This window comes from Alligator mississippiensis, chromosome 1, assembly GCF_030867095.1.
Source record: "Alligator mississippiensis isolate rAllMis1 chromosome 1, rAllMis1, whole genome shotgun sequence".
Taxonomy (NCBI): Eukaryota; Metazoa; Chordata; order Crocodylia; family Alligatoridae; genus Alligator; species Alligator mississippiensis.
Genome location: NC_081824.1, coordinates 309,452,972 through 309,465,139, shown reverse-complemented (window position 1 = coordinate 309,465,139; position 12,168 = coordinate 309,452,972). Strand labels below are relative to the sequence as shown.

The 12,168-nt window shown below is 42.8% G+C and overlaps 1 protein-coding gene across 11 annotated transcripts in view; it reads right to left on the bottom strand.

Moving 5' to 3' along the window:
* The window catches only part of DMD (dystrophin), a 2,172,325-nt gene that overhangs the window by 1,306,377 nt on the left and 853,780 nt on the right, over window positions 1–12,168 (bottom strand). The window lies entirely within an intron of this gene.

Sequence of the window (12,168 nt, the reverse complement as noted above, 5' to 3'; positions counted from 1 at the left end):
ACTAAGAACATAGTCCTTGAGCATTCCCCTTTCCCCACCCTGCCAGGAGACAGTTTATCACTCATTGGACTCTGCTGTTCCACCTTCACAAACCTCACAATGTGCTGCAGAGAAACAAAGGATGACAATGGGCAGTCTAGCTCGGCCAGTAAGGACTGCCTTATGTGCTGCTGCCATCTGTCAGCAGGCAGAGTAAGTGAGTCTGCAGAGCATGCTGAGATGTGTGCACAATCCACCCCTCCCACCCTTGCTAAATAATGCCAGCACTGCAAAGTCTCCATTCTTTGGGGCCTCAGGATTTAAATATATGTATATGTAGCTCTCTGGGTATGTTTTTGGACAAAGAGAATGAACCTGAGAAAATTCTAGAATATTTGAATGTCTATATGCAGCCTTTTGGACCTAGGGAGGAAGAATTGGGAAAGGCAATATTCTTTCCCTTTTCCATACAGGAAATGGAGTAGATCCATTAAAAAAAAAACAAAAAAACTTCAGACAAAAAAATATCGCAAGATTTCAATCAGAAAATGCATTTTAGATTCATAACATTACAGTTCTTAACAGTCACTCACCAGTACCACAAGTGACCTCTGGACATTATTAAACAAATAATTTATTTTAGACAATTGAAGCAAATATTTTTCTGATAGGAATAGACCAAAAAATATATATATGCTATAAGCATATGCCTACAGAGATGCAAAACACTTAAGTAAATATAAGGACAAGAGTGGTGAAAACTGAAGACCAGTAATTGAAAATACCACTGTTAGCACAGTCTCATAAAGTCTTTGAGCACAGTTACCTCCACCTCATTTTGTTGCTTCCTATTACATTCTGCAGAGCTTTCAGTAAGTAATATAGAATGTTACATAAAAATACTCTTAGAACAGAACCACTTGATAATCTCTGTGTGTAAAACTACTACCCTCTAGGGAAGGTAGGAAGCAGAGCTGAATATCCTGTGGCAAAAGTTCCCTAGGGGGAGAGGGAAGTTATTCTGCTCCCTCCATTAATGATGGGGAGCAGGGCTACTCAGTTTTTATGGCTGAGTGGCACAGGGCTGAACCTATATAGAAAAATTCAAGAGCCCTGCTTGCCCCTGCCAGTTAGGCTACTGCCTTTCATCCTTAAATCTACCATAGGATGGGAAAGAAAAGCTACTTTGAAAAGCCAAATTAAAAAGAGTGAGACAGGCAGACTGATGATATTTCACTGTAATGTCTACAGCTAACATATAAAATACTGACATAGTGGTTTTTTAAATTATTATTTGGGAGAGTTCCAATTTATGGAGAGTCCTACCCCCTCCTCCCACCCCCACCCCCACCACCCCTCTCCAACACAAAATTAAATTCTGTAGCAGTTCTTACTTCAATAACATTGTAGAGAAAGACTTTGCAAGCAGAACTTGCAAAGAATGATTAAGAGTAAGAAGGAGCCTCAATAATGCTACATGCAGACTACCCTATATTGTTATACCCCACAGTGTAACCCAGAATATCATAGTGTTAACATTACACATATTAATGATAATAATAATGCATTACATTGTTTTGCCACAATTCAAACCCTCATATATAGGTGTTAATAGTAGGGGTGCACCAATAGAGATTTTGGGGGCTGATACCAAGCCAATTTTTAAGGAGCCATATCGGCCAATACTGATCTGATTTCTGATACAGCTGCGTGCAGCTGGTAAGTCTGTTGTGGTGAAAGGGGAGGGGGAGGGAAGGGGCATGGGGATGCAGATCAATGCCCCCCACAGTGAGAAAGGGAGTGGATCTGGGGCTGGGTTAGGTATTTCCCAGCTGAGGTGCTGTCAGCTTATCCAGGGGCTGCAGGAAGGAGGGGTGGCTCCTGCCGGTGCTCCTGCCACTTATCTGGGAGGGCACAGGGGGGAGAGGGCATGTTCCCTCAGATCTGCACTGGGCAGGCTGGGCAGGCCACAGAGCTGTGCTCAGGGCAGGTGGTGTCAGTGCTGGGAGGGGAACTATAGGGTGGTGGGCAGCAGCAGTGATGGGAGCGGTGCTATCAGGGGGGTCGGGCTGCAGCCTGCCTGGCCCACCACGTGCAGATCCAGAGGCACACCCCCACCCATACCCTCCTGGACGCGTGGTGCACAGTAGCAGGAACCGCTCCCCCTGCATCCAGCAGACCAGTCGAGGCTCCATCCCACATGCACCCTGCCTTGCCCCAGCTGGGCGGTGCCTACCCCAGCCCCACTCCCTCACTGCATCGGTGCTGATCTGATATTGGACCAATGTATTGGTGCACCTCTACTTAATAGAGTTTTAACCTACATCACACTGGGATCTGTGGAAGAGCCTGGAAATGAACCTAGTTTCTCTATGGGTTTCAACACAACACAAAGCCCTTTTCTGCTTTACAAACCTCTGCCTCATTCATTTTCCATATTGTACACCAGAAAGAGAGGGTCTTGGAGTTCAAACATGATGTGATCATCAAATTAAAATCTCATGAAGGTGTTCCAATTAAGATTGCATTGGTAACAGTGATCCTGAAGTTTCCAAACTTTTGTGAATCTGACTTTTGCAAATTTTGGGTGCAGACAGAAGTGCAGCTCCCTGCTGGTAACTAAAAAAAAAAAACTTTGCAGGAAGCGTTATGAGTTACAATGATCCCCTGGAACAAACAGGAGTTCACTGATGGTTCCAGGGGGGAGAGGAATCTAGCTACTGACTGCCAGCCTGTGGCCATTTTCTCCTAGTAATGGCCCCATCTGCCTGCAAGGCTGCAGAAAGAAAGGGAGCAGAGGCAGCTTGTTTTAGAGGTTTTCCAGCCTGTGCTAGAGAGTGGAGCGAGTGAATTGGAACCCCCAGACCTCAAAGATGCTTCAATGCACCCACTGCACCCTTCAGCCAGAGCTGAAACCACCCGCAGATCCAACAACCTATCCTTCCTTTCTCCCCTCCCATTCTGAAAACAGTGACAGCGTTGCAGGCAAGCAGAAAGAAGTTACAGAAGACTCTCTATTTTGAAATGTCTTCATCTGACCCGTTATGTAATGAGGGTTCAGATTTTCACTTGATCAGCTATTTTTTAAGTGGTCAGCAGCTTTGCACTTGTGTTTGGTCATGGAAATAAACCAATTTGTATGGCCAGAGGGGACAAAAATCATCACTTCTGTCTGAGCCCTTTGAGTTTTTTTAAAATGTCTTGTGGGCAATTTCTGGGGCTTTTCTTTTAAGGAAACCAAAAGAAAAAAAGAGAAGGGGAAAAACTGTGTCTTCTGGAACCATAATGATTACTTGATTACTGCTTAAATCAGATGTTTAGAACCCAGATCCTTCAGCTCCACAGCACAAACACATTTGATCTACTGCAAAGCAACTAACTGAAGTTAGTAAGAGCAGAAATAGGAAGCTGTTTACTTTACACGGATCAGATACTAGAAATAGATGTGATAAACCATATTAATTTTTCTGTCTAGTATACACACCTCTAATAGAGTGGAAAACAAGACTCTTGGAGGGCAGTGTGTGCCAATGGTTACTGACAGCACACCAAAGACCAACAATCATTGGGAAAAGTATCATGACTGACTTGCTGAGCTCTAGACCTGTCAAAGAGACCTTAAATTCTATTCCAAGCTCTGCCAAAACTGACTGTCACTGCTCAACTGCCTCCTCTGACCCTCAAATATATGAATATCTGCTTAATACTGTAAGGGCTGGGAAGTTCACAAAATTAACACCAATTGTTGAATTTGTGGAGACCAGAATTCATAGTCTTTTCCTAGTTCCCAGGATGGAACAGATTCTTTTTGGTTAAAGAACTTACTTTTATATTGCTCATAGCTCTCAAACCTGGAGCACTAGCTCTTATGAAATTACTGTGAGGCTCACTAGAGGCAGCAGCTTGCATTACAGAGCTCTGTGAGATTGAAGTGAACTGAGGGTAGGCAGCATATGTAGGGAGCTTTGAGGGCCTGGAGGGCAGAGGAGATGAATAGACTTGTAGGATCAAGCCTCTAATAAGCACTTCTCAGCTTGTAGAAAAAGAAACTTAAAACTTGGGCAAATCTTGGTAGATTTTTCACATGGAACACAAAAGTCTCCCTCATAACCCCAGGATTATCCCACTGCCAGATTTCAAGTTTCTGCTTCAAATCCCAGAGGCAGTAGAGTTTCTCAGGGAAATGACTGTGGGGGGGAAAAAAAACAACTTTGGCAAAATGACTTATTTTCCTTAACTTGGTCCCAGAAAACATTAAACTGTTAAAGTTGAAATTTAAACAGACAGAGAAAAAAAACAGGGGCAGAGAATAAGCTTGGAATATTTTAACCTTGACAGAAGTTTGGTGAAAGTTAGTGACTGAAAAGCATTAGGCAAACTAAATGACAGATTTTGCTACCTTTTCCAGATTTGCTTAAACTAGAATGTGTTTGCATTACTTGTTTGATGTGAACATTTATGTATGGCAGCTTACCAAATATACACTATATAGGCCAATACAGCAAGATAACAAAGATATCTTAGGTCCAAATTATGGGCCAAGAAAAAAGGGCTTACTTTTCATTGTTAATGTGGCAATGGGCTGTCTTGAGGCCAGTCACAACATCGTTCCACCCACCTATTTAGAACAGTCTGCCCTGCCTCACCTGTCACACCTTCGATGTTTCCAAAAAATACGTGTTTATATGCAGGAGGCTGCCCACTTGGTTGCCTTAATGCCAAGAGTGAAATACACAGCTCTGAACCTTCTTTTATACCATATTCCATGTCTAGCAGATGGCATCTAAACTGCTAACAACTCTGGCCCCTTGCCGGGATGAACTCTGCCCCTTGCTGGGTCTCTAACGTTCTGCCCTTTTCCAGGTCTCAATCACTCCGCCCATTCCTGGGCCTCACCCGTTCTGCCCCTCCCTGGGCCTCACTCATTCTGCCCTACTCTGTACAGCCCTTTGGGGCCCCCGGGCCATACTCTACATGGTCCTTCGGGCTTCATCATTCACACACTCTGGCCAGCCTGTGCACTGTCCTTCCTTCCACCTGCAGGATTTACTCTATGTGGCCTTCAACTTTTTGCCCCACACTGGGCTGAACTTGGCCTCTAGCCCCTCTCTGGGCCACTGCTTCACCCCTTGCTGGGGTCACTGCTTCATCCCTCACTGAACTTCTGGGTCTTACACCCCTTGGGCCTCAGGCCCCATTCAGAGGGCCTCGGCCCTTGTCTCAGTCTCCCCTCACTGGAACTAGACCCTGCGCTTTTCTGTTGGGGTGTGCTCCCATAGCCTTTCCCCTCCATGGGGTACCCACATGGCAGTGGGAGCTGAAGCTATAGGGTGGCCCATCCTTGCCCTTCAGTGGGAAGGCACAGGTGTGGCATTTCCTGGAGACTGCCTCACCACAGTATCCAATCCCAGCAGGGTGCAGTTTCAGGTCTTACCCAGGAACAAGAACCTCCTCCATCCCTATAGTTCCTACCATGATCTCCAGATGTTCTGGGAGCTGCTCTCCTTAGACTGTGCAACATTGCTCCACTGGCTCCCTAGATGCAACTGCCAGCTCAGCTCCTAGGGCCTGAGCTTATACCCTGGCTGCCCAGCCCTCATCTAATCCAGTGGCCTGCTTGCAGACATGTGACCGCCTAATTGAGCCTAACTGCACCTGCCAGCAGCTCCACAGTCTGCTTAAACCTCAGACACAATTGTTCTCTGCCACAGTTAATAATAATATTGGGGGGAGGATTAAATCAAACTATTAGAGAAACAGACCAAGACAATGCTCATAAATGGTCACAAAAATACGTAAATACAAAAACTGACAAATGAAAAGAGCAATTTAGCAATGTCATATAAGCAGATTTAAACACAGCTGCCACCCTTTTTCACAGACAAGCTGCCCTTCCAGTTTTATAGGTAAAAATGTTTTTAACCAAGTCCTTGCATTAAAATTAAGGATGAAACGGAATGCAATAGTAATACATCAATGTATATTTAAATTATACTCTGCCAACAGACAAATTGCCCCTTTCCACTATATCATATTACATATGTTTCATAAAATACAGGATTTTCTCTAAGTGCTATGTATAATGCTTTAATGTGTAATAATTATAGAAACTAAGAAAGAAAAATGGAATCAGCCCCATCAAACCATTTAAATATGGAAGAAACATATCAAGTTGCTGTCTGTTCACATGAAAACCAGAAAAGAGCTCAGCTCTCCAAATGCAATTCAGATCCTTTAAGTTTAGTAGATGTTTGACATTAAGGCTGGGGACAGACATTCAAAAAGCCTGAGCCTGAATTGATTCAATCTTTGCAGGTTAGTCTAATCTGCAATGCTTGAACCAATTTGGAGGTGGATAGACATTCCCTTTTCATTCCAGAAATGCAGGCACATGCTTGCAGAAGGTCAGGCTAGAAGCCAAAATGGGGGGGGGGGGGGGAAGGGAGGCACTAAAACAACAGCCCTCCCTTCCATTACACAGTGCTGAGCTGGGGGGGTGGGGGAGAGGGGGAGGCATGGCCAGGTCCCAGCAGGACTTTCTGCTTAGGGAAGGGTTTAAACCCACACTATGGCATGCACTGTCTCAGGCTTGACCCAAATCAGTTAAGTCTGATACTACACACAACCAAGTTTATCTTAAACCAGTTTCAGACATTTTGAAACTGGTTTATGTTCACTGAACTTATGTTCTGCTACAGGTCTAAACCAGTTTCTGATCACTTAAACTGGTTTATGTGTAATGTCTGTCCCTAGCCTAGAGATTTAGTTAGCATATCTAAAGTTAGTCACAACCAGTTTTCCTAAATACATAGTTAAGAGACATTTAACAGAAGACTATCCTAAATTTAGGAGAGTAACCATCAGTCAAACAGTCTGAGACCCAACTGGTTAGTTTTCTCAGTGAAGAGGGCAAAGGTAATTAAACAGGGAAATGTCCTAATTTTATAATAATTCTTATTTTTAGGAAGAGTGTTTGGCACCAGTCATGTCACAAAAGAACAAAAGAACAGACCTTCAGAAGCTGGTCATCTTTCAACAAGACAGAATACAATCAGGTGAACAAGACATATATTATTAACAAACACTGCCTTCATTACATAGAAGAAAAAAGGGTATTGTAGAGAAGGTAAAATAGCTCTAAAGAGTAGAGGTGTCTGATGTTTCTCAGTGTGAGCCATATTTTTTCTCCCTAATGAGACTTTAAATAGTCAAACCCAGTGGGTTTATAGATTCAATACACCAAAAACAACTAAACTTTACCCTCCAACCCCCCCCCCAAAACAAAACAAACAAACAAAAAACAATGTCTCCCCCAAATAACCCCAAACAAATACATCTGCCCCCATATTTAATACTACCATTGCTATTATGCTATTATGAGGGCAGCCAACCAGAAAGAGTATTATTACCAATTAATATAGTTCTTATTGGAACATTTCTAAAGATATCCAGAACACAAGAAAAAACTCCGTGAATCATCTTCATGAAAACACTTGATGAAGTAAGTTTCCCAAATGTCTCCAGGTTTTCAATGACATCTGGTAAATGAAGCTTTTTAGGATCGTATAACTGCAATTTTGCAAAATTTTTCAGCAAAGATGCACATCTCTGAAAAGGTGGATGTTTTAGCGAGTTTAACTGTATTAATTTTAAGGTCATATGCTTATTTGCAGTATCTTAGCCACATAGATCTTTTAGCTAACTCAATAGTTTTCTGTTTTTTATACGGAGAAATATTTCTTTGTTAAATGTTTTACAAAAAAAGCAGCAATAAATAAAATACATAAAATAGAGGTGAAATGACAAACAGCTTTTTGCAAGTATTTGTACTGTTACTACACAATATATTAACTAACCTAGTGAAAGATTTGTATATTATGTGGCTTTTTGCGACCATAAAATCTCTTGGAGTTACTGTTGGCACAGTTCCTGCAGATGCTCTCCTCCTGTACTGTCCAGCTAAAAGTTTCCTGCACTGTTAACTAAAGGAGTGGGATGTTGAGAACTCCAGTGGCTTTTGCTAGTCTCAAATACCATTTATGGGAGTGATTCTAAATTTGCTTTACTGAATAGTTGCTATTCTTGGGATTGCAGCCAGAACTCTTCACCTGGGTCCAAACAGAGATACGAATAAAGTACTAATCTCAGAGTCATGAGCAATATATGATACTACACAGAAAAAGAGATCACAAAAAGGCTAAGACTGCATAATTTAATGACAAAACACATAAAATAGAGTGTACCAAATAGTGTGGATGGAAACATAGGATCAGGAGCTAATCAAACAGAGGCAGAGAGAGAAAATTAATATGATAAAAGCAAAGGGGTGTGAAAGAAAGGCCACGTTCACCTATTCAAAAAAACAGGGAAGGAATTGATCTAAGTTATGCAGTTTTCTCTAAGTGGCCTACTTCAGACTGGGAACAAACAGTATACGTTTGCATTGGGGGTGGCAAGGCATGCAGCAGCCTGTGTTGGCTAGGGCCTGCAGGTGGGGGGGGAAGGGGGGCGCTCCTGTATGCCTCCAAGTATGTCCTGCAGGCTCCATGGACTGCCAGACTGCAAAGCATAGCCAAGGGGCTGTGCCACCCCGACTGGCTAACAGGCATGGGCAACAATGCCTCCAGCCGCCTACTGCCTCACTGCAGACCCTATCCCATGTCCTGCCCTGAGGCTTCCAGAAGAGCCCTAGAACAAGTGCTCTGCCCCGTGAATTATAGGTGTCCCAGCCTGAACCACACCCCACCACGATGACCCACCACCCACACCCAAGCACACAGACCCAGGAGCTGCAATGCATACTGCTTGTCACCCTTTGCAACTCTTGAAGGAGGCTGCAGAACATCATGCACAGCCATGTGGACATGTTGTGGTAGTTGGTCTCCATGGGACACAGCTTCCTGCCCCCCGAGCCAGCAGCCATCCATTCTGCGTGGGGCGACGTACCACACTCTGTGCCTACTAAGCATCCTGGATTAGGTCAGTGACTTCCAAGTGGCTGACAAGGATGAGGCCACTCAAGAAGGCATGGATGCTGGGTCGCTCTGGCACTACCTCCAGACTGTCAAGCACCAGTTTCGGGCCTATGCCATCAGCAGTGAATGGTGGGAGCAGATTGTCCTGGACACTTGGGATGACAAATAGTGGGTCTAGACCTTCTGCATTCACCAGGCCACCTTCTTTGACACTGCCATATAGGTGACCCCCACATTGCACACCAGGATGTCAGCATATGGCCACCCCTCACTCCAGAGAAGTGGGTGGCCATCATCATCGTGAAGCTGACCATTTCCTTCCATCTCTGCTATATTGCCAGCTAGTTCAGCATGGGTAAGTCCATGGCTGGAAAGGCCAGCTGGGAGGCCTGCCTGGTCATCCAGAACCTCCTGGACATAGCCAACTGGAGGCTTGTGGGAGGGAAGCAACATGGGATAAGCAGCCCATGGAGGACGAGAAGCCTCAGGCAGGGCAAAGTGCCACGTGGCAGGGAGGCGGATCCTCATCAACCCACGGGAGGTGGTTGTTGACTTCTGCCACATGGGTTTCTTCAACATAACTGATGAACTGGTTTAAATCACTGATTTAGATATTTTAATCCAGTGCTGTCCAACTGTGAGAGTGCAGGCCCCTAGCCCACTGCCTAGCCACCATTCTCACCATTGCTCTGGCTGCAACAGCACTGAAGTCTTAAGGCTAGGTCAGCCCAGGGGCAGAGCCTGCTGGCTGCTTGCCCAGAGCAGTCAAGCACAGGCCAAGTGCTAGGGCATCCCTACAAAGGAGGAGTGGGATGGTCCACAAAGCTGGCTGGGATGCCAGAGGACAGTGATCTAACTTGAACTGATAGGAAATTGTCATCTTTCATCCAAACAACCAAACCCACCATTGTTGCCAAAACCTGCTCAATCAATTCAATCGCATCTTCTCTTTCTTTGTACTTTCCAAACTACAATTCCTTTCAAATTCTATAATAGTAATACCAAAAAACTTATATTCTGAAAAAAAAAATGGAAAACAAAGCCCACAAGGTATTTTTAAACTTATATTAAAATGAAGTAACAGATGTGTTATTCATATTCCTATTGAGTGCCATAAAACTTATTTTCAACTGTTTTCTTCATGCATTTTACACGGCTATGATTTTTTATCTTTGTTGGAACATGCATCTTTGGGTAGTGACAATTCAGGCTACTGATCCAGAATATAATGCAGGCTAAAATTATCTGCAACGTTCACAGTATCCATTTAAATGTTTGCAGACATCTCGACCTCCAATTATTAAGGCTGTACAAACAGCTTCTAAACCTGAGCAGAATTTAAATACATTCCCAAAACAAACAAACAAGCAAATAATCTTCTTTTGTCACTTTACTATCCAAACAGTTCTAGGTAGAGAAGATAGAGCTGAAAGCTAATTTTTCAAGCATGCAACAAGATCGTTAACTGATTCATTACATCCAGATTTGTGGATTTTGTGTGAAAGAGGTACTTTTCTGAGTGCTTGTAAGGCCCCTAGCTCCTTAAAGTCACAAACTAAATGGCTACTGACCTCATGGAAGCTAGGAATACACCCTCAAACTCACTGATTATTGAGAAGAAATTTTGTTAGGAGAAAGTGACATTTCACTGCCACAAGACAGGATTAGATTTAATGCTAGGAGTATTCAAATATTAAAAAAAAACCCAAATAAGCACAAAAAAAGCAAGTAAAAAGTTACTAATTTCTTAGTTTACTTCACTTGTTACATTCAAAATCCTTTTTTATTTTTATCCTCAGGTTGTCCTTCCATCTTTACTTGCTATTGCCTGAAGACTGAAGACATGTTTCTGCAGAGAATGGTTACAGCACAAATAGAAGTGACAGTACCCACTTTTCTATGCTTCTTTACTTAAGATGCCTTACTCATGGCACTAAAGAATTATCACAAAGTGAAGAGTGAACTGTTCAATCTCCAAGCTGTTTTCAATTTCCTTGTGGCCAAGACAGCTGTAAGATGCATTCATTCCTGAAGGTGGGTTTGGAGATGTGAAGACAGACCCTCCACAAACCGGACTAAGATAATCACATCCTTTTCATATAGGACACTAAGCAGGCATCAGATCCTTAAAACTTTTTGATACTACAAAACTGATGAGCTGGTTTAAATCACTGATTTAGATACTTTAATCCAGTGCTGTCCAACTGTCAGAGTGCAGGCCCCTAGCCCACTGTCTAGCCACCATTCTCACCATCACTCTGACTGCAACAGCAGCTGAAGTCTTAAGGCTTCCTCTGGTTTTTGCTGCCTCCCCCTACCCAAGGGATGGGGCACTGCGGAACAGCACGGCTGGAGAAGCTGAGGATGAGCCTGGGGCCACAGGCCCGAGGCAGTAGTGGGAGGAGGGGTGCCCGTGTCATGCAGCAATGGGGGAGGGAGATAGAAAGCCCATAGGAGGAGTGCAGCATTTTGACCTAGAGTGCAGCAGAAGGGGGGAGTCATGGGTGCATTCTATCTTATTTCATTTATTGAATTTCTTTTCTTTTGCTCTTATTACTTTAAGTTTAATCTACACATGTTTGAACTCGTCTTCGTATTTAGGAAACTCCAACAAAAGAAAGAAATAAAAAACATAAAAATATTAAATCCCAAAGTTTAGTCATTCACCTTTTTTTTTTCGATTGTTGATTTATTTCATATTTAACCATCTCTCCTCCCGCTTTTTCCCCCTCAAAATGCTTCCATTACAAAACTAAAAACAAGAGTCTAAATACTTTACAGTGCACTAGGACTGTGTACTCAGAATCCCAGAAATACTAATGAGATTATGAACCCCAATTAAAAAAAAAAAATTGTCTCATTGCTACACCCAATGTGAGGATAAAAATCACAATGTGACAAAAAGAAGAAAACATGCTAACAATAACATTTGAAATGTTCTTCTTATACTTTGTAATAACAGGATATTACAATTTATTATTTCCTTGATGTCTAACCAGTTTTTCTATTTCAGTAAAATATGAATGTAAGAAAAAGGAGGTAAAGAAAATCTATTTTACCACTAAAAAAAGTCTGAATTGTGATATAATCTCTGTTAAAATACTTGGTCAACGTACAAAGCCTGGACTTCAGCAAATGAAATATTCTCTAGTACTGTAATTTAGTATTAAGTTTAGGACTGTTAAAGAAGTGAAAAATAATGGGTTTTATTCAT